The sequence below is a fragment of the Puma concolor genome, chromosome B4 (assembly GCF_028749965.1).
Source record: "Puma concolor isolate L17-30 chromosome B4, mPumCon1.1.hap2, whole genome shotgun sequence".
NCBI classification, from domain to species: domain Eukaryota; kingdom Metazoa; phylum Chordata; class Mammalia; order Carnivora; family Felidae; genus Puma; species Puma concolor.
The window spans coordinates 44,189,212-44,212,690 of record NC_141673.1 but is presented as its reverse complement, the minus strand read 5'-3'; the positions used below and the strand labels follow the sequence as shown (position 1 = coordinate 44,212,690).

Here is a 23,479-nt window from a genome sequence, read left to right as displayed (position 1 = left end):
TAGAGAGGTATTTGGAATTAAATCCATGAATTCAAGGTCAAGCAAGAGCCTGGGTTTCTTACAGTGTTCCACCTCTTCTAAAATCAAAGTTTCAAATAAGTCCCAAGTTATAATAAATGTAAAATCGCAAAGCAAGAACACTACATGAAGATTTTACAAAGGAAAGATGAGATTATATTCCACCATTTTTATAGGTTCATTAAGGCATAATCTACATTCTGTAACATTCACCAAGTATGTTTTCAATTCAGTGAATTTTAGTAAATTTACAATTGTGGAATCATCACCATAATTCAGTTTTAGAACATTCCCATCATTCTAAAAATTTCCCTCATATTTCCCCATTTTGAACCTTCTTTATTGCTCAAGGAATATAAATATGAGAGGAGATTGAAGATATTAAAGATAGCTATTACTATACTATGGTGGTTATCAAACTGTGGTTGAATGACTGACCCTCAGGTTTTCCCCCAAACTCCTTCAGAAGACTGACAGTGTCAACACTATGTGTTCATAGTGGACATATTCAGGGTAGAGTATATACTGAAGATACACTTGATATTGCAAATGATGAATGTTTTTCTAATGTAACCCTAGTGATTGCATTTGAGTAATTTTAAAAAAATTAGAAACATAGTTTCAAAGAAATAATTTAGGGAAAACTTGGGACTGAAATAAGTATTTTCCCTCTGAATTAATTCTTCTCTATGTGTCTAGCTTTTTTTTTTCAAATATGATGTATGCATTTATATTTACCACAAGAATTGCAATCTTTACCTAATTACATTAAAAGGATTTCTGGCTCTTTATGTCTGTCCTTTGAAACCTTACCAAAAAAAAATTGAATCAGCTTGTGCTTATGTCAAATGATTTTAGAATGGGAAAGTTTCTGGCTTAACAACAATCAGATTTACTGCTTTAGTCAAGTTGAGACAGTTGTTATAATGACACAGAACTGAGCTTTTTGCCCATTGAATTTAGTTTATTAATTAGTGCTAATGTTCATCAGATATTATTTGCACTCAACTTATATATATGCATCAATGGTCTTTGTATTTCATTGTAAAATATAAACATGTCATATATGCCAAGACAACATAAATATACAGTATGAATGAATGAATAATTATAAAGTGACCATAAATGTAACCAGAATTTAGGTTAATATAGAGAACATTCCTGTCAAATCCATGTGTCTCTGGACAATTACATTTCCTCTCTCCCCATTTGAGGTTAATATTATCTTGACTTTTATGGTAATCAACTCCATGATTTTCTTTCTAGTTTTACCTCCTACGTGTGCATCACAATGGAACAGAGTTTGTCCTATTTATGTACTTTACAGCAATAAAATCATAGTGAACATATTATTTAGTGTGTTTATTTTGCTCAATTTTTTCTAAGATTCACTAATGGTGTTGGATTTAGCTTAGTTAGTTTAGCTTCTTTGCTAGATAATGTTACATTTTATAAATATAACACAATTAGTTTATCTAGTCTCATAGAGATGACCAGTCACTTCTAGTGTAGGACAATTAGGAACAATGCTGCTGTCAGGATTTCTATGCATGAGTCCTGGTGTGCTTCTTCTTGCCATTTCTTCCAAAAGTGAAATTGTTTGTTCATTGGATGTGCACATCTTTAGGTGCAGCAGATAATTCAAAACAGGTTTTCAAAATGGTATCAAAATGTATACAAAAAACAGTAGTGTATGAAAATTGCCATTATGCCACAAGTTTTCCAACACATGGAGTTGCCAGATTTTCTCTACGATTATTAAAGATGTTGCCCAGCTTTCCATATGATGCTGTTGTTGCCATTTATATTTTTTTCCCTGAAGTCCTTATTCATGAATTTCGCCAATTTTTAAAATGAGTTTTCAGGGGAGCCTGGGTGGCTCAGTCGGTTTGGCTGACTTTGGCTCAGGTCATGATCTCATTTCTGAGTTCAGACCCCACTTAGGATTCTGTTCTAACAGATCAGAGCCTGGAGCCTGCTTCGTACTCCTCCCCAGCTCATGCTGTCTCTCTGTCTCTCAAAAATAAATAAAAACATTAAAATGTTTTTAAAGACATGAGTTTGCAGGAGTTTTTTTTCCTCATTAAGGAGAAGTTTTCTATATTCTAGATATGGATTACTCATGAATCACTTCAGATAAAAAGAAGCTCCTGACTTAGACATAGATTAATTTGTCAATTTCTTTCTGTATCATAAGTTTTCTATTTTTCTATTTTATTGTATTTTTTTAGAGAGACAGCATGAGCGTGCACGAGAGAGAAATTAAGTAGGCTCCATGCTCAGCACAGAGCCTGACATGGGGCTCAATCCCAGTACCCTAGGATCATGACCGGAGCCGAAACCAGTTGGACGCTCAACCAACAGAGCCATTGAGATACCCCTCTATGTTTCTTACTTAAGAAAGCTTTCCCTATCCACATTCTTCGTGAAAATGTTATGTATTATCTTTTTCCTCTTTTCAATAGCTTTACCAATTTTAATAACAAGATTTTATTTTATGTAATATGGCATACTTGTAATAAAAATCACAAATCTTTAGTATATAGCTCTATAAAATTTTGTACAGTTTATCTATTTAATCACAACCCAGATCAAAACTTAACACCCATTAGAAACTTCTCTTATACTCTCTCTCAAACCCCCTCCAAAAACATAATTATTATTCTGACTTGTAACAGTTTTTACTTTCCCCTGTTTTTTCTAAATTTGTAGAAATGGAATCATGCAGTGTAGAACCCCTTAGGATTGTCCTCTCTTACAGAACATTATATATGAAAGATAAAATCTTTTGTTCCTTTTCATTGCTGTGTAATTTTCTACTTTGCATTCACTGAAAAATACACAATACATATCCTATTCTGTGATAGACATTTGGGTTGCTTCTAACTTAGGGATAATATAAATAAAGCTGCTATGAGTCTTTTTACACATATTTTTATGTACATATGCATTTATGTTTATGGTATAAACTGGAAACAAGATCACTAGGCCATAGAATATGCTTATGTTCAGTTTGAGAAGATACCAAACAGTTTTCCAAGTGTATTTATCTTATTTTTCATGCTAATAATGTACTGGACTTCTTGACACTCTGGACTTTTGACTTTATTAGTTCTGAAAAACGCTCAACTATTATCTTCAAATATTGCTTTTGAACTATTCCTTCTATCCACTTCCTCTGAGACTCCAGTGATATGGATTTTAGAATGTCTCACTGTATTTACTGTTTTCTTATCCCCTACTCTCTAATTTGAGTCTTCTTATCTCTCAATACTGTATTTTAAGTGCTTTTTCAGATCTATTTTCCAGTTGGCTAGTTCTCCAGGTATTTCTAACCTGCTCTTAGATCGAAAATCTGCTTTTGAAAACTACTTAGCAATATCTTCTTTTTGCTGCTACCATTGGTTAATGTATAGATACTTTTTTTTTTTTTCTTCAAGGATTTCTATTTGGCTCTTATACAAATCTACCATGTCACATTTTATAGTTTCTCATTTCCTGTTAAATCTTCAAGTCTTTTTTTAATCTCCAAGACTGATAAAATGTGTGTGTGTATATGTGTGTGTTTACTTTGTAGCTAATAAATCTAAAACTGAAGTCGTTGTAGATCTATTTCTAATTCTCTCCTGATTTGCTATCTTAGTCCTTTCTTTATTTGCTTTTATTTTTGACTATTTGTTTTACATGGTATGTAAAAAAAAAATCAGAAATCTTAATGCCTTATAGAAAGCATTTTGAGTTCTGGGCCTACTTCTCGGTGGTCTTGTATATACGGTCTTAAATTTTGGCTCAGTTTTTTCACTATCTTGATAACTCTTGGATATTTTAAGATGCTTTTCTTTAGACTCTTTCTATCACATATTTCATTCCTTTTTGTTAAATTGTCTTCAGGGAGAGAATTGAGAAAATTGTTCTATATTATTTTGTCAAAGGAAATAAAAGATTATGACTAATAATTTTTATCAGATTCAAAAAAACAAAAACATAATGCAGCCCATAGCTATATCAGGTTGTTGAGATATCTTAACTTTTTGGGATTTGTTTCCTGCTTTTATATAAGGATTGCTTTATTTAATATACCTATGTTACTTGCAACTTAAAACTATGGATTTAAAATCATTATAAAAGATAAAGGAAATACTATTTGTCAAGAGCTCTACATCTATAAAAGTTTAGTACATCAAAGATTGTCAATGCTAAATACACTGTTGCATTGCAAAATAATGATTTATTTGTCCCAAAATAGTAAAATGTACTTTATGAATTTGCCAAGGATATCTTCATGTTGGACTAAATCCTCAGATTATAAATCAAATAAAAAATTTCAATGAATAAATCACTTTTCCAGAAGCCCAGCTCACATTTCGCTCGTTTTTTTTTCCTGTACTTACTTTATCTCAATTCTCATTTATTTAGTTTCATTTCCCATTTTTTTAAATTACATAACATTTCTCTCTCTTTTCTTCATCCCTTTTCAATCCATTGGCCTGTCTCATGGTCTGTCTCTCTCTGTCTCAAAAATAAATAAATGTTAAAAATTTTTTTTTAAGAAAAGAAATTAGAATATAAGATACACAATGAGGTCAAAGAAAGGGAGACTGTTGACAGGTCCACAGTAGGAAAATTATAAGCCAAGGCACTAAAGACAATGGAAAAATTGTAAAGAAACTTAAATTGAGTATGTAGTGTGTTCCAAATGTTCAAACAAATAAAATAAGAGATGGAATCCAGAAAAAGATAAAGATTTTGAAACAAGTAAAGCAGATTTGAAGAGAACCAAATGAATGAAAAGTTGCAAAACAATTCAAATTATAATAGAATGAGTCTAAATAAGTAAATTGATTTGATAAAGTTTCAGAGGTATGTAACACGATAGATTTAGAAAATCCAATATAAATCTATTCGTATTCACAGAATAGTGAATAGAAGAATAGCAGAATAATGGAATGGAAGAATGTGGAAGAGGAGATATTTCATGAAATGATAGCTGATAATTTCCCAGAACTAAAGAGATAATAAAAAGATTTAAAAATAAATATTAAGTATATTTTTATGAAACTGTAATCTCAAAATTTAAGAAGAGAATTTAAAAGCTATAAGATTAGAAATCTAAGTGTGTCCACAGTTACACTAATCAAATTTAAGCAGATTTCTTAGCATAAAATACAGGGAAAAAAAAAACCAATATCTTCAAAGTACATATTAAAAATACTGCCAATCAAGTATTCACCACCAAGCTAAACTCTAAGTATGCAGGAAAAATAAAGACCTTGGCAGGAAAAACAAAAGTAACTAAGGGAAAGAATTGGGATTCAGAGTGTAATAGTGAGCAAAAAGGTAGGTAAATAATTTTAGCCAGAGGATTACACATAATAATAACATTTTTAATGCATTTAGAAATTGACAGGGCTAAAAGAGATTAATAAAAATGTAGAAGGCAGTTTTTAGGAAATTCAGGCAACAGTAAAACCCCTGAAGTGTCCAGAAAGAGGCTAAAATATAAATTAATTTAATTTTAAACAGATGCATATACACAAGTTTAAAATATACATCAAATATTTCATCCTAGGACTCTAATGAGAAAGCATAGAATAAATAAGCTCTTAACTTACAGAGAGAAACTAAAAAATACTTAGAATAAGAAAATGAACAGAAGGAAATATGTTGTAAACAAAACTCAGAGAACAAGGAAATTTCAAAAAAAGGTATAAGTAATCATATGAACTGAATACACTCACCAACGAAAATTAAAAAAAATTAAATAAATTCCATCTGTATTCTGTTAAAGCAGTATCCATAGGACACAGTATAATATATATAGGTTATACATCTAAGAGTAGAAACTATATGATCATAGAAAAGAATAGATTAGATATACCTCTATCTATCCATCTGTCTATCTCTTTCTTTCCTTCTCTCATTCTCTCTCTCAATACATGTAGACCCCAAACACATATTGTTTAATAACATAATAAATTGAAGAATGATATACTCTGATAACATTTACACAAATGTAACATGCAAACCTAATCTATCATATTAAAAAAGTAACAAAATTAGATTGAAAACATATATGCTAAATTCGTAATATCTATTGCCTGTAAGGAGTCATAATAGTACCTAAGATTATATTCAATGGAAATATTAAATAGAGTTAACCATATAGAACATTTTATATTTTTAAACAAAACAAGGCAAAAATCACAAAAACCAAATATGATAATTATAATATGATTGATTCTGGTCAGTGACTAAAAATGGGTTTTTTTGTGTGTATGTGTGTGTGAGTTTAGGTCTATGTGAAAATCCCTCATCCTCAGGTCAGTTTTCTATTCCTAAATTTCATTGTTTGAAATCTAGTAATTAAAATAGACTTGGAAAATAATAATTATATGAAAAAAGAGAGGTAATACCTCTGATAAACCCTTAATTCAGCTTCTTTTTAAGTTTGTTATTGTCAAAGTGAATAAGGAATATTTTCTGACAACACAGCAGAGAATGTTAATATCTAGCCATTTTAGTCTACACTTTGAACTCCTAAAGAATGTTCTTTAGTTTTTTTACCATTGTTCTTTTGCAGGTTTCATGTTGCCCTAATTATAACTTCATTCCCATAAAGTAGTAATCCACCTAACACTGACAAAGGACACTTCTTTTTTTCTTCAGTTACCTCCAGTTAACCATTTGGGAAGAAAAAAAAATGCCTGAAAAATTGCAAAAAAAAAAAAAAAATCTAATACTTCTGTGCACAAAGTCTAATTATGGCAAAAATACTAGTCTTTGTTTCAGAAAATGTCCCAGTTACCCCAAACAAAAGCAATAATTCAAGTCTGTGCATGTGTGTGTACGTGTGTGTGTGTGTGTGTGTGAAAATATGCAATAATAAATTATAGCAGTTTTTGGAATAGCTAATCATTTTAGAACTGTAAAATGAGAAATTTAGACTGACATTTATTTAAAGTATCTGGGGGCGCCTGGGTGGCTCAGTCATTTAAGCATCCAACTCTTAATCTCAGCTCAGGTCTTGATCTCAGGATTGTGAGATAAGATAAGATAATAAGATAAGACCATTTTTCTGTGTGATTACTAGACTCCTTTGCTTTAAATGAGTCATTTGGTTAAACTTTCATGCTGACATAAGGTATATAAACAATATTACACCCTTTGCAGATAAAATCTTGAAATTAAGGAAAAGGTTAAATAAGGGCCAAGCACTGAATTCTAAGAGATTTAATTTACTTTTTCCATGAGAAAATATAATCTAAGAATTTATTTTAAGCAAAACAGAATTTTTTTAACCATGTCATTGTGGCTAAGTCACGTTTTCTCAATTCATTCTTTCTCCTTCCCTCTCTCTCTCTCCTTCTCTCTGTCCCTCTCTACACATATCTTTACAATAAATTACATAACCCTTATAATAAGTGTATTCATTTTAAAATAAATCTGTCTTACTACTATAACAATCTAATTTGGGTTCTAAATAAAGCTTAATATGTAATATTAACCAAATATAAAACAGATAGATTCATGTGATCTGCTTTTTTTTTCCTTGAGGGAATTAAATGGAAGAAAATGCATTTAATATGTAACTACACAATTATCAGTAATGTTGCACTATAAGTATTCCTTCATAAAGTGTGCCATTTCACTACACTTAATGATATAATCTCCATGAAAAATGGTAAAGCAAAAATAGCTTTTAAAATTTTTCTATTTATAATCTATATTTCATAGCTACTATGTAACATTTTTATAATAAGTTTCTCAGTTTACAAGCCGAATTCCTAAAATAAGGGATGTAAGTATGTCATAATTAATATAATTATATATTAATTAGATTAATATATAATATTAGTATACAAGATAATTGGATTTATTTATATTAGATTTATTTTTAAGTGATAACATACCCATTATTTCATTTTTAAATGTTTTAAAAATGTTAAAAACTAAAATTAGCAAGCATTTCTCTTGATTACTATTGTGTAGACTGATTTATACTTTCAGTATCTTGCATATGAGGCTTTTTTAAGACCCCCAAATATTATTCAGTTTGATTGAATATATTTTCAAATAGAAATGTATACTGATATATATAGTTTAGGATAATGAAAACTAATGGGAGTATTTAAGACTCCAGTTAATATACTTGACATTTATGATAACTCAGAGATAAGATTCTGTAAATTTCAGTATTTGGGCTTGTAGGACAAAATCTCAGAGAAGGGAGAACCACAAAAAGTGAACCCAAGTATCTGTGTGCAGATTCCCTTCAGATATTTGTAAGCCTCTGAGATGGACATGCTCAGAGAAATACCGCAACAATTTGTACAGAAATTAACAGCTGAGAAGGTAAAGAACTGCTCAGAGATTTCATCAGCAGTGCAATACTGGAAACAGAGGTGGGAGTTCAAGACCTGCCAAGATGAAGGATACTGGCAAACATTGCTACGTTATAGTTAAGACCTCACAGGAGCACAGCCTAGGGGTAAGGGCTATGATCTAGAAGTAAAGCCAAAGTTGAACATGTTCTGCCTGAAAGAAAAAAAGAAAAAAGAAAAAGAAAGAAAACAACAGCCTAAAATGAATTTGCCAGGGGAGCAAGCAAATCACCTTATCTTCTATTTGCCCTCCAGAAGAATGTTTAACCCCCTTCGAGGAAGAAAACATCATTCAGAGCTTCTCTGATTTTTCATATACAGTATCTAGCATAGAATTAAAAATTAAGTGGTATGCTTTCACAAAAACAATGACCAAAAACCAAGACAAAAATAAATTATTTAGATACCACAATTATCAGATAGTAACTTTACACTGAATATGATTAATATGTTGTTAAGAATAGAAAAAAAAATGAGGGTGCCTGGGTGGCTCAGTCAGTTAAGTGTCCGACTTCAGCTCAGGTCATGATTTTGTGGTTTGTGGGTTCAAGCCCAGTGATGAGCTGTGTGCTGACAGCTCGGAGACTGGACCCTGTTTCAGATTCTGTGTCTCCCTCTTTCTCTGCCCTTTCCCTGCTCTCACTCTCTCTTTCTCTCTCTCTCAAAAATAAACATTACAAAAATTAAAAATAAAGAATAGAAAAAAATGGAGAATATTAGTATAAACCTCAAATTCTTAAAAGCAGTCAACTTAACATTCTTGATGTTAAAAACCTAATGGCTCAACCCTCTGGTTTCAACTGTCACATGTATAGAAGAGCTTTAAAGTTGCCATTCTCATCCTTAAAACGAGAAAAAGCAGAACAAAAAGAAAATCAATGGCTTTTATTGAATCCATCAGATAACTGAGATTACAGGGCAAATTGCTACCCTGAAATTCAGAGAGACAGGCAAATCAAGAAAGTCACAGTCAAGAGCTGCTTGCTTACAGCAGGAGCCACAGGAACCATAAATGTGTAGGAATACTTATGTGGTGGTTTGGATGAATCCCTGGAAACTCAGTGTAGACTAGCATGACAAAAAGAAAGCCCTGGTGACTGTAGTCTTAGAAAGAGTCCCATGTTTTTCAAGTCCACTATGTTTTCAAGGTGAATATTTTCGAAAGATCCTGTTGTGCCTCTTAAGGGGAAGGGTAATTATTGTCAAACACACCAAGAATTTTCTTTATAAGTACTGCGTATTCTCCAAAGGAAAAAAATTTTTTTTTACCAGACTCTTGTTCTAGCCAGGGGAAGTGATTTACTCGGGCTCTAGTCTCCTCTAACTTTCCTATCTCATCTAAGGGAGATAAAAAAGCTATACCACTAGAGAAACACTTATTAAGGTCACAACCCAGAGTCACAAGCTCAGGAAAATACAGAGATTTAATCAAAAGATTATAGAATACTTCCCCCTTTCCACAACTTTCTACCACACCAGTAGGGCTTCATTATAGTAACTGCAGATTAGCAGATTACTGCTGAAAGACTCACAAAATTTAGACTTTCTCCTAGGGGGAGTACCTAAAGAAACCAAAAGTCAAAGGGGATACAGAAACAAAGACACAAAAGTAATCTGAAGCCGCTGATTAATAACAGCTATGAAAATATTAAACACAGACCAACTCCTAGCCACATTAGCAAAATCTCACAACAAGGCCTATTTACTTCAATTTTATCACCTGAAAAACATGTCCAGCTTTCAACAAAAAAATGACAAGACTTAAAAAATGAAAAAAAAAAAAAAAAAAAAAAAAAAGATTGAAGACACAAAGCAAACCTCAGAACCAGACTGAGATGATGCCACAGATTTGGGAATTTAGGCAGGGAATTGTGATTAAGATGTTAAGGGCTCTAGTGGGAAAGTAGGCAACAGGCAAAAAAGAGATAGGTGATGTAAGTGGAACTATGGAAATGCTAGAAATCAAAAACATTTTAATTAAAGAATGCAGTAAATGGACCCATTAATGGACTGGACATGCTGGGGGGAAGAAATGATTGAGCTTGAATATTGATCAGTAGAAACTTCCCAAATGAAATACAATGACAAAGAAGAAACAGCAACAAACAACAGCTACAGGGCCTTCAAGAACTGTGGAATAATTACAAAAGATACAATTCAATGTAACTGGAATACCTGAAGAAGAACAATGAGAAAATAGAGCAGAAGAAATATTTGAAACAATAATGACTGAAAGCTTTCCAAGTTAATAGCAAATGTTAAGAAAATATTCAAACAACATAAAACAAAAAAATATATATATATCTAGTCATGTCATGTACAAACACAGATTAAGACAAAATCTTGAAAGAAGTCAAAGGAAGTATTCATCTTACCTATAGGGGAAGTAGAATAAGAATTACAGTAGACTTCTTGTGAGAAATCATTCACGTAAGAAGATAGTGGATACCTAAAATGTTGAAAGGAAAAAATAAACATCAAACTAGAATTAAATACCCACCAAACTTTACTTCCAAAGTGAACAAAGACCTTTTCAGATGAGCAATAACTGATGAATTCATTGTCATCAACACCTGCCATGCAAGAAATCTTAAACATTTTAAAGGAAGAAGAAAAATGATATAGGCCAGAATGTGGATCCACTTAAGGAAAGAAGGAGCACCTTTAGGAATAAATGAAGGTTAAATAAAATATTTTATTGCTATTACTCTTATTTAATATAAAAGATAACTGTTCAAAGTAATAGTAGAAAGGATGTGTTGAGTTGTTACAGCACAGAGGTAAGTAAAAAGAAAGACATTTTATAAGATTGGGAATACTCTGCTATAAAGGTAACTATACTATGCATGAAGCAGTGCAGTGTTATTTGAAGGTGTATTTGGACTAGTTGTAAATGTATATTGCAAACTCTAGGGCAACCATTATAAATTTTAAGAGAGGGGTGCCTGGGTTGCTCAGTTGGATAAGCATCAGACTATGGCTCTGATTATGATCTCGCAGTTCACAAGTTCGAGCCCCATGTCTGCTCTGTGCTGATAGCTCAGAGCCTGGAGCCTGCTTCAGATTCTGTGTCTCCCTCTCTCTCGGTCCCTCCCTCACTCGCACTCTGTCTCTCTATTTCTCAAAAATAAATAAACATAAAAATGTTTTTAAATGTTTAAAACAGAAGTACAATTGTGATACTAAGAGAGGAAAGGAAATGGAATCATAAAATGCTCAGTTAAAACTATAGACTGCAGAAAAAGAGAGACGAAAATATTCAAAGAATGAATGCAAAGAATTGACAATTACAAACATTGTAGATCTCAATCCAGCTGTATCAATAATGATTAAATATGAATGGTCTAAATGCACCAAATCAAAGTGAGACTGTCAGAGTTGATTAAAAAAAAGACCCCAACATATGTTGTCTTTAAGAAGCTTATTTTATGTATAAAGACAAATAGATTAAAAGTAAAAGGGTGTAGAAAGACACCCATTCTAACAGTCACAAGAAAGGTGAGTAGTTATAATAATTTCAAACAAAACAGACTTCTAAGCCAGGAAAATTATCAGGGATATAGAAGGGCATTACATACTAGTAAAATGAAAATTCTCCAGTAAGACATAATAATACTAAACATGTATGTACTTCACAACTGAGCATCAAAATATATGAGGTAAAAACTGATATAACTGAGAAGTAAGCAAGTCTATAATACAGTTGAACATTTAACTCCCTTCTTTAGTAATTGATTGATCAAGCAAGAATAAAACTCAGTAAGAATATGCATGACCTTAACAGCACTATCCATCAACTGAGTTATTGACATTTTTAGACTACTCTATCGCACAACAGCAGAATTAACATTCTTCTCAAGTTCACATGGAATATTCTCCCAGACAAACTGCATTATAACCAGGAAACATATCTCACTAAATTTAGAATAGAAATCATACAAAATATGTTCTTAGATCAGCATGCAATTAAACCAGACAACAAAAGATAGCTGGAAAGTCATAAATTGTGGAAATAAAATAACAAACATTAAATAACATTAGAATCAAAGAAATCCCATGGTAAAGTGTGTGTGTGTCTGTGTGTGCGTGTGTGTGTGTGTGTGTGTGTGTGTGTGTGTGTGTGTGTAGTGAATTCGATGGAAGAAAATACAAATTATCAAAAATTTGGGGATGCAGCAAAAACAGTACTTGAGGGAAATGTAAACTTGAAATGCATCTATTAGAGGAAAAAAAAATCCTGAAATCAATATCTTAAGGAAACTATATAAAGAGGAACAATTTTAGCCTAAAAGAAACAAAAGAAAAGAAATAAAACTACAGTACGAGAGCTGCCTGGTTGGCTCAGTCAGAAAAGCATGTGACTGTTGATCTCAAGGTTGTGAGTTTCAGCCCCACATTAAGTGTAGAGATTACTTAAATAAATAAAACTTCAAAAATATATATAGCACAAGTTAATCAGTTGAAGAAAAACAATAGAGAAAAATCAATGAAACAAATCCTGGTTCTTTGAAAAGATCAACAAATTAATAAAACTCTACCAGTCTAACTTTCTAACAGGAAAGAAAATACAAATTGCAAATGTCAGAATTGAAGAAGGGTTCATTACTTACGAAACCATGGGTATTAAATAATAATAAGAGAACATTATCACTAGCCACATGTCCACCATATGCCCACCATATGATAATTTAGATGAAATTGATTCCTTAAAAGAAACAAACTTTCAAATCTCATATAAGGATAATGAGATCATAGGAAAGAATGTTCATATATTTAAGAATTTGAGTAATAAACTTCAAGTAAAACTTACTAGGCCCAGATGAGTCAACTAGTAAATTGTGACAGACATGTAAGAAAGAAATGGCCACAGTGCTCCACAATTTCATCCAAAAAATAGAAGCAGACAGAGCACTTCCTAAATTATTATGAGTCCAGAATTACCTTAACATCAAAACCACATAAAGATCTTATAGGAAAATAAAATTACAGACCAATATCTTTCATAAAGATGTAGCAACAATCTTAAAACAAAAATATTAACAAATTGAATTCAACAATGTAGAAAAAGAATTATATTCCCTGATTCCATGTTCAAGTGGGTTTATTCCAGTTATTCAAATCTGGTTCAACATTTGAAAACCAATAAATGCCATCAACTATATCAAAAGTCTAAGGAAAAATTATATGATGATATCAATGGATGGGGAAAAGTATTTGACAAAATCAAACCTTTATTGATGATAAAAACTTTCAGAAAACTAAGCACAGAGAGAAACTTTGTCAACTTGAATGAAAACATCTATGAAAAAACTTTAGTAAACATCATACTTAATAGTGAGAAAGTAGATGTCTTCCCCCTTAAGTCAGGAACAAGGCAAGGATGCTCTCTCTCACCAATCTTATTCATCATTATACTGAAAGTCACAACAATGCAAGAACAGTAGGTACAGATATATAAGTTGAAAGAGAAGGAATAAAACTGTCCCTATTCATAGATAACATGATTGTATATGTAGAGAATCCTAATAACAATGACAAAGTCCTATAACTAATGAGCAATTATAGCAAGGTTGTAGAACACAAAGTTAACATATAAAAGTCAATCATTTCCTTATATACCAACAATTAACAATTGGAATTTGAAATGTAAAAAAGGGATACCATGTACAACAGAAACAGAAAGAAGGAAGGGAAGGAAGAATAGAAGGAAGGGAGGAAGAAAGACTAAGGTATATAATCTGACAAAATGTGAAGGATTAGGTGTGCAAAACTGTATTACATTGATGAAAGAAATCAAAGATCCAAATAAATAGAAACTCTGTGTTTACAGATTAGAAAACTCAATATTGTTCATGTATGAATTCTTCCCACCTTGATCTATAGATTCAGTGCAAATCCCAATCAAAATTCCAACAGGTTATTTTGTGAACATTAACAAACTGACTTTAAAACTCATATAAAAAGACAAAAAACCTAGAATATACAATGCAACAGTAAAGAAGAGGAAAGTTAGAACACTGATACTACCTAACATCGAGACTTACTGTTAGATTACAATAATGAAAAGAGTGTGTTATTGGGGTGAGAATGCATACCTAGATCAAAAGAACAGAAAGAGTCCAGAAATACATATAAACAAGTATAGTCAACTTATCTTTGAAAAAGGAGCAAAGACAACTCAATGGAGAAATTGCAATGTTTACAACAAATGGTGCCAGAGCAATTAGATGCCCCTATACAAAAAATGAACTTAAACATCACCTTTATACCTTTCACAGAATTAACTCAAAATTGATAATAGGACTAAATGGGAAATAGAAACCATAAAACTTTTGTAGAAAACAGAAAATGTGCATGATGTGGGTTTATGATGAGGTTTTGAATACAACACTGATAGCACAGTTCATGAAAGAAAAAACAGGTAAATTGAACTTTACTGAGATTCAAAACATCTGCTCTGCAGAAAAGACTGTTAAGAGAATGAAAAGATAAGCCACAGACTTGGGAAAAAATCTTTGCAGAACACATATCTAATGAAGACATTCTTGTGTTTGAAATATACAAAGAACTTTTTAAACAACAATAAGAAAACAAAGTGCTCAATTAAGGAAAGGCACAATATCTGAACAGATATTTCACCAGAGAAGATATACAGGTGGCTTAAGTAGGTGAAAAGATGCTCAGCATCATTTATTATTAAAATATTTTAAGTTCACACAAGACAGCACTACATACCTATTAGAATGGCAAAGCAAAAACAAAAAAAACAAAAACAAAACAATCAGAATTCCCTGACAGTACCAACGTGCTGGCAAGGGTACAGACAAACAGAAGCTTTCATTCATTGCTGGTGGTAATTCAAAATGGTAAAGCCACTTTGTAAGACGCTTTGTCAGCTTATTACAAAACTAAACATGATTTTACCATAAGATCCTGCAATCATGTACTAATGAAATGGATTTGAGAATAAATGTCCACACAAATTATCCTTATGTGAATGTTTATAGTAGCTTCATTCATAGTTGCCCAAAACTAGAAGCAACCAAAATATTCCAATAGGTGAGTGGATAAATAAGCTGCGATATATCCATATGATGGAGAGTACTTGGGGACAAAAAAAGATGAGCTATGTCAAACCACAAAAAGACACAGATGAATCTTAAATGCCTATTGCTAATTGAAATAAGCCAGTCAGAAATAACTGCATACTATATGATTGCAATTATATGACATTCTGGAAAAGACAAAGTTATATAAAGACAGAAAACAGGGGGCGCCTGGGTGGCGCAGTCGGTTAAGCGTCCGACTTCAGCCAGGTCACGATCTTGCGGTCCGTGAGTTCGAGCCCCGCGTCAGGCTCTGGGCTGATGGCTCAGAGCCTGGAGCCTGTTTCCGATTCTGTGTCTCCCTCTCTCTCTGCCCCTCCCCCGTTCATGCTCTGTCTCTCTCTGTCCCAAAAATAAATAAACGTTGAAAAAAAAAATTTAAAAAAAAAATAAAAATAAAAGACAGAAAACAAAGCAAGGGTTCAGGGAGGGTGATGTTGAGTAGCCGAAACACAGGAGACCTTTTTAGGAAGGTCAAACTATTGTATATGATAATGTAATGTTAATTACAAATTAAGCATTTGTCAAAACTCATAGAAGCTTACAACAAAAACAGTTAACTTAAGGTATGAAAATTTATCCAACAATGTTTAAGACTCAGGAGATGAAATCCAGGAAGTGATAAAGAATGTAAGTGCACTATATATTCATGAAAGAAACTTTCTCAAGGGATGGGGAAATAAGGTCCTGACTAAATCTGAATTTGAGTGGAATTTTAAGAATAACAGCAAAAGAAACGGTGCATAAACACCATACTATTGTTGATAAAGTACTTTTCACAGTGGTGTGGTTAACAATTCTGAAATCAGGATGCGTGAACACTGGAATTGAACAATTAAGTAAATTGTTGCATATGTTGGTAGCTAGAATTCTTACTGTTGACTTTAAAGGTTTAAATAAGCAATGGGAGGAGTTTGGAGTTAAGATGGCGGAGCAGCATAGACTCCATGAGCTTGTGTTGTCCCTGAAATGCAGCATGATTGGCACCAAGTCATTTTGAACACATAGGAAATTGAACTGAAGATTAACACAACAATTATCCGGTAAAAGGAACAAGGACACTCAAAGAAATGGCCATTTGTAGGACTCATACGGGATATACACAAGATGAGTCCAGAGCATTATGGAATACTAGAATGTAAGGAAACATTTAAAAAAACACATACAGTGATGGGGTAAATCATTAAGATACATGAACCAAATGAAAGAGCTCACGATAACCACTGCTAGGACATTTTGAGTAACAAAATAATGTACTACCGAGTTTTGACTCTATGTATGAAATAAATATCCATGAGTTAATACTAGAATGCATAAACAAATGAATATACAAATCAATGGGAAGAACAGAAAAAATATGTCATGTAGAAGAATTCCAAATAACTCATGTAAATACCCTCACTGATGTAATGCATAACTCTCCATTTACTTTCAAAGAATATAGTGTGGAAAAGGAGGAAAAAAGAGTAAGTTTACAGTAGAGGAACCTGACAAACTCTACTGTAGCCAGATGATCAATGTTAACATCAACAATGCTAAGTCATATTGAGAGTATGTATCTTTGGTACAATGTGATAAGAATGGCATTTTAACTCTGTGTCTTATTCCTAAGAACACATAACTTTAGTCTAATCATAAGAAAATCCTCAGATATATCTCAATTAAAAGATATTTGGAAAACATCTGATGAGTACTTCCCAAAACTGTCAAGATCATCAGTAACAAGGGAAGTCTGAGAAGCTGTCAGTTAAGAATAGCCTAAGGAGATATGACAACTAAATGTGAAGTTCTGTCATGATTGGGATCTTGGAAGAGAAAAAGGATATTAGATAAAAACTAAATAAATTTGATTAAATTATAGACTTTAATTTATCAATACTGGTTTATTAATTTTAGCAAAAGTACTGTGTACTAAGTTAGATGGTAATAAAAGGAGAAACTAAGTATGGAATATATGCAAATTCTCAGAGCTGCTTTTTTTGCAGTTTCTTTGTAAATCTGAAACTATTATAAAATAAAATGTATTAATTTAATACAATAGCTGAAAATAAGAATGTAACAGGTGAGCTCAGTGGCATACTGGACAGAGTGAAAAAACAGATTGATAATCAGGAATTTAAGCAAGTATGAAATATTAAGATTGAAGTGAAGATTGGAAAAGGGATGAAAAATAGAGAAAAAGAATGAAAGAGGCAACTGGAAAAACTGTGAAATGATATGTGCCACTGGAATCTCTCCAAAATGAAAGAGGTACAGAAGCTATATTTGAGGTAATAACTTGAGAATTTACCAAAACAGATAAAATACATTGAATTACAGATTCGTCTACAAATCCCATAGAGGAATAATAATAATAAAACTAACTCCCTGAATGCCAAATTCAAGTTCTGTATAATAATATACAAGGATAAGCTAACATAGAGTGATGAGTGAGGGAATGTTTCCTTGGATGCAAATAATTACAAGGCTATAGCTAGGTTAAAAAGATAAGTAGAAAAAGTATTCACAGTAAAGATAATAAGAAATATAAAATTCCAAAGCAAGAACTACACTAAAATAAAAAGTCTTTGCACAGCAAAGGAAATGATCAACAAAATGAAAAGGCAACTACTGAATGGGAGAAGATATGTGCAAATGGTATATCTGTAAGGGGATAATATCCAAAATATATGAAGAACTTCTACAATACACAATTCAACATGAAAAGAATAAATAATTCGATTTTAACAGGGGCAGAAAACCCTGAATAGACTTTTTTTCCAAAATATGTATTTCAAAGAACACATACAGATGGCCAACAGACACATGAAAAAATTGTTCAACATCACTAATCATGAGGGAAATGCAAATCAAAACGACAAGGATATATTACACCTCACACCTGTCAGAATGGTCAGTATCAAAAAGACAAGAAATAACAAGTGATGGAAAAGAGGTAGAGAAAAATTTTAAAAATAGAAATACCATATGAATCCATAATTCCACTACTGGGTATTTATCCAAAGAAAATTAGAACATGAATTCAAAAAGATATATGCACCCTTGCTTACTGCAGCATTATTTACAATAGCCAAGATACAGAAGCAACTTAAGTATCCATGAATGGATAAAGAAGATGTAGTATATATACAATGGAATATTACTCAGCCGTAAAAAAAAAATAATGAGATCTTGCCAGTCACAAAACATGATGGACCTAGACAGTATTATGCTAAGTGAAATAAGGAAAACACAGAAAGACAATACTGTATGATTTCACTTATATGTGGAATCTAAAAAGAAACAAACAGCAAACAGAAACAAAACTAAATACAGAGAATAAACTGGTTATTATCAGAGGGAAAGACAAAATAGGTGAAGGGGATTAAGAGGTACAAATTTACAATTATAAAATAAGTAAGTCATAGGAATGAAAAGTGCAGCGTATGGAACATAATGAATAATATTGTAATCATGCTATATGGTGACAGATGGTAACTGCACTTACGGTGAGTATAGAGAAATGTTGTTGCACACCTAAACCTAATATAACATTGTATGTCAAATATACTCCAATAAAAAAAGACAATTCCAGAAAAATTTCAATTGCAAATTCCTGAATTATTGTTTTTACTCCCTTCATTTTTTTCTTCTTGAAATCCAAATATACATTTGTGTAAAAAAAAAAAAAAAGTAAGAAAAAGAATGGCAAACAAAAATGTTACTCTAGGTGGACCGAAATTCTAAGGAATTCTTGATGTGGACACATACAAATCTGGAGAACAAAAATATATTGTAAAATCTCTTCATCAAAGAGCTCATGCAAAGTTGGAAAACTTCAAGTTATAAAGTTGATGAACCTTGATGTGCTGTACATCAGGAGCAAAAGGAACAACATAGCAATAAAGTTACCATAGTAGTATCTGCCAGGTAGATAAACTTCATCTCAACCTCTACTACTCTCATCTCTAGCCTGCATCCCTGCGTCTTGAGACAAATATTGACCACAGAGGTGTCTACTTCCAAACAAGATAATATAGGTGGATTAGTAGATACAAGATGCTGAACAGTGCTCTGAATGTCAAGGAATAGAAAACAAATTGGAAGTCTTATATCCAGAACACTAGCTCTGAAACCCACTGTCCAGTAGTCCATTCCACATTTCCTCCACACGATCTAGAGACAGTCTATCATAAAATTATATGGCAGGCATACACTGGATAAAGCCTTTCAAAATAAAATATTAGTGATGTGTAACTACAGCTGATTAACAGCTGGACTGAAAAAAATTCAGTCTTCATATATTGGGACTCCTGGATGTCTAGATTTTGACTTGTGGAAAGATGAGAGCAGTGATATTTATGATGTGATGTTTAAGCCTGAAACTTTCCTGGTGGCCCACAAGATCAGTTTCTTGACAGCTGGTTTGCAACAAGCCCAACCTGTTTGACAAGTGTGGTTTGATTATTTAAAGGGATTTTGAGAGCTTTTTGAGAAACACTCCCTGAACTAAGACTTTGCAGTTCAAGCCAGAGACTCAGCATTGTCCATGCAGCATGTATAAGAAAGGGACTCATTGTGGAATTTCTCTTTGATCTCTTATACCTACCTGCTATTCTCTTTAACTCACTTTACTACATCTTTTGTTTTTAAATTAAAGCCTATGAGAGTGTACTTTGTGGAGATTGGTTCTTTCAAACACCAGAACTGGAGTAAATAATGCAAGTATACTCACAGAAATGACCAAATATGTGGGGAAAGTCAGTATAATGAGCAAGCATGATTGATATTTTTAAAGATATGTAGAGTATATAAATAATCAAGCTAACCCTATATAATTTGAAAAGTAAAACAAAACTATTCATCATCATCATCATCATCCTGCTAGATCAAGTGAATTTCATACACTACTCTTCTGAGTAGTGAATTAAATGGCTGTGAGATCCAATGTAGGCATTATTTTTAAGCATAGTGCTAAATACTAAAGTATAAAATGATGAAAGTGGCACTTGGTGAACAGATTTGAAAATTCCCACATGTATCTATTAGAAGAGAACCAGAAGTAGAGAATAGAGTGTATGGTTTGATGGAATTTCAAGCAAGGATGACTGGACTGAAGAAAGCAACCAGAAATCCCCACTGCTCTTTTCTTTTTTGAAAATGTTTCCATGAATTTCCAGTATTCTCATTTCAAAGGAGAACAGAAAATAGTTTGGTTTTCACTGGATCTTAGCCAAAAGGCCAAGAAGTGATAATAGTTAGGTTTTCAAAATGGAAATTTGTTTTTTCAATATTCACTAAATATGTGTGTGTGTGTGTATACACACACACACACACACACACACACACACACACACACACACATGGACATATATGTATGCCATCTCTCTTGTCCTTTACTTTTGTAATAATTTCTTGCCCTTTTAATGCTTACCTCATCTTAGTCCAAAAAATATGTCAGGCACAATGAATTGGTTTGCTCTGATTACTTTAGGAAGGGGCACCTGGGTGGCTCAGTCAGTTAAGTGTCCGACTTCAGCTCAGGTCATGATCTCACACTCTGTGAGTTCGAGCGCCGCATTGGGCTCTGTGCTGACGGCTCAGAGCCTGGAGCCTGCTCCAGATTCTGTGTCTCCCTCTCTCTCTGCCTCTCCCCTGCTCATGCTCTGTCTCTCTCTGTCTCAAAAATAAATAAAAACATTAAAGAAAATTTAGCTACTTTAGGAAACTAGAAATGGAACAGCAAATTAAATTCAATGAAACATTTAAAAAAGATATAATAGGAATTAACAGAAACCAATGGAATTAAAAACAGAAAATCAATACAGAAAATCAATAAAACCAAAAGCTTGATCTTTGAAAGATCAATACAATTTATAAACCTCTAGTCAAGCTAAGTAAGAAAAAAAGAGAATGGACATAAATTACCAATATAAAAAATGAAAGAGAGGGCATCACTACAGATGCCATAGAAATTAACAGTGTAAAAAGAAATACTATAAATAACTCTATGCCTACATATTTGATAACCTAAATGAAATGGACCAATTTCTTGAAAGACATAACCTTCCAGAACTCACAGGAGAAGAAATAGTCTGAGATAAACTTATATCTACTAAAGAAATTGAATCAATTATTTCTAACAGAAAGCATCAGGCTCAGATGTGTTCGATGGTGAATTCTACCAAACATTTAAGGAGGAAATTATACCAATTCTCTACAGTCTCTTTCACAGGATATAAGCAGAGGGCACTTCCTATCTCATTCTATGAGGTCAGCAGTACCCTAATACCAAAACTAAACAGACATTATAAGAAAACTATAGACCAATATCTCTTACGAACATAGATGCTAAAATCCTCAACAAAATATTAGCAAATCAATTCCAAAAAATGTGTAAGACTATAAAGCTACAGTAATCAAGACACAGTAGTATTGGTGAAAGAATGGAAAAACAGAGTAGTGGAACAGAATAAAGATCCAAGAAATATTGACGCCCATAAATATAATCAATTCACTGATCTTTGACAAAGAAGCAAAGGCAATGTAATGGAGGAAAAACAGTTTCTTTAAAAAATGGTGCTGGAACAACTGAATATCCACATGCAAAAAATTAATCTGGACGCAGACTTTTTTTTAAATTTTTTTTCAACGTTTATTTATTTTTGGGACAGAGAGAGACAGAGCATGAATGGGGGAGGGGCAGAGAGAGAGGGAGACACAGAATCGGAAACAGGTTCCAGGCTCTGAGCCATCAGCCCAGAGCCCGAAGCAGGGCTCGAACTCACGGACCGCGAGATCGTGACCTGGCTGAAGTCGGACGCTTAACCGACTGCGCCACCCAGGCACCCCTGGACACAGACTTTTTTAAAAAAAATTTTAACGTTTATTTATTATTGAGAGAGAGAGAGAGAGAGAATGAGCGCATGGGTGGGGGAGGGGCAGAGAGAGAGGGAGACACAGAATCTGAAGCAGGCTCCAGGCTCTGAGCTGTCAGCACAGAGCCCGACACTGGGCTCAAACTCTCAAACTGGGAGATTATGACCTGAGCCGAAGTCAGATGCTTAACCGACTGAGCTACCCAGGTGCCCCAACTTTTTTTTTTTTTTTACCAAGATATGGACATAGACTTTATACTCTTCACAGAAATTAACTCAAAATAAATAATAGATCTAAATATAAAATGCAAAACTATGAAACTAGAAGATAAGATAGGAGAAAACTTGGAAGACCTTGGATATGGTGATACCTTATTAGATACAGCACTAAAGACATGATGCATGAAAGAAATAATTGATAAACTGGAATTCAGAGGAGCTAAGATGGCAGAGTAGTAGGGGGACCCTGGGTTGGCCCCTTCCTCGAATACACCTAGATAAATATCAAATCATTTTGAACACCTAGGAAATTGAACTGAGGATTAAGAGGACAATCTATATAATTTAAGGTAGGGAACATGGAAGGTATGAAGTGCAGAGACATGAACTGGGGGAGAGGAAAGCCAAGGTGCCCCTGAGGGTAGGGAGCCCTTTCATAGAAGGAGAGAGGGGAAGAGAGAGCAGCACCTTGGATTCTGCAAGAAAACTCTCCCCCAAAACCATTGGCTGGGGAATCAGGAGGAACTGACTACTGCAAGTTTTTGCAAACAGTGAGCTGAAATTCTGAGTTTTTGGAAGTCCACACCATTTTCTGGAGTCAATACAGGCAGGTGGCAATGCTCCTGGGGAGGAGGGGGAGCCCGGGAGTGGACAGGGGAGTGGTGTGGGGATTCCTTGGGTCTCACTGAGAGTAACTGTTCCCCTTCCTGAAGTGCATTTGGAAGAAGGTATATGGCCTCTCTAAGGATACAAGACCCAGCAGTCACCTTTGAGCAGCTGTTCAACAGCAGGGCAGAGTGGTTCACAGAGAGGGCAGATAACCTGGTTGCAGCTTTTCTCTGTGCTTCCCCATAAACTCCATGCACCTGCAGCCTTTTGAACTGCTTTTATGTGATAG

The 23,479-nt window shown here is 33.3% G+C and overlaps 1 long non-coding RNA gene across 1 annotated transcript in view; it reads right to left on the bottom strand.

Moving 5' to 3' along the window:
* The window catches only part of LOC147579036 (uncharacterized), a 106,539-nt gene that overhangs the window by 45,937 nt on the left and 37,123 nt on the right, over positions 1-23,479 (bottom strand). The window contains exon 2 of the long non-coding RNA XR_015253122.1: positions 10,775-10,848. This is a non-coding gene — a long non-coding RNA (uncharacterized LOC147579036). The remainder of the gene's footprint in view (positions 1-10,774; positions 10,849-23,479) is intronic.